The sequence below is a fragment of the Loa loa genome, assembly GCF_000183805.2.
Source record: "Loa loa unplaced genomic scaffold supercont3.628, whole genome shotgun sequence".
Classification (NCBI taxonomy): Eukaryota; Metazoa; Nematoda; class Chromadorea; order Rhabditida; family Onchocercidae; genus Loa; species Loa loa.
In genome coordinates, this window is record NW_018108808.1 from 9,410 (window position 1) to 10,272 (window position 863).

The following is an 863-nucleotide window of genomic DNA, read 5'->3' on the forward strand; positions in this document are numbered from 1 at the left end:
TAGGGATGGTGAAAAAATCAATTACTGGAAAGAGATTTGTTTAGGAGGAAAAAAAAGGATGTTTGATAACAGGCTTTTTTTAGAATAATAATGAATAATGATAATTGGAAATGAATGATACATGAAATTAACGATCAAAGAATCGAAATAATTGTTGTTTTCGGTTTTAATTTCGTTTGTCTTTTATTTTGATATTTTAATCTGCAAATTAATTAATCAATCAATATATATGAGCTAGATAATGAAGACAATTTAAAAAATTTGATGGAAAAAATTTTGTTTTTTTCAACAATCAATGAAATAGTAATTTTTGTATTGTTTAATTGACTTGAATGTTAACTCTTTGAAAAACACTTGATGGTAAGCCTAATTAAAATTTCATTTTGTTTTTATTTTTTTTAAAAATTAAGCTGGCAAATTATCACAAATTCATAGTAATTTAAAAAGTTGCAACCTATTGTGGCTAGTATTATAAATACTTCCCTATGCATTTGTTAACATTAAGAGGAGAAAAAGTTTCGTGTAAAGAATGAATTCAGGTAATGAATCCGGTTGATTGCACCGTTATATTTAAATTAATTTCTGAAGCTAGTCGTATACATAAATGATTGTTAGAAAGCAATAACAAAATCCTAAAATTTGTTGATAATAACATTAACAAACTACTATGATGTTACTAAACGATAATAATAATAATTAATAATAATAATAATAATAATAATAATAATAATAATAATAATAATAATAATAATAATAATAATAATAATAATAATAATAATAATAATAATAATAATAATAATAATAATAATAATAATAATAATAATAATAATAATAATAATAATAATAATAATAATAATAATAAT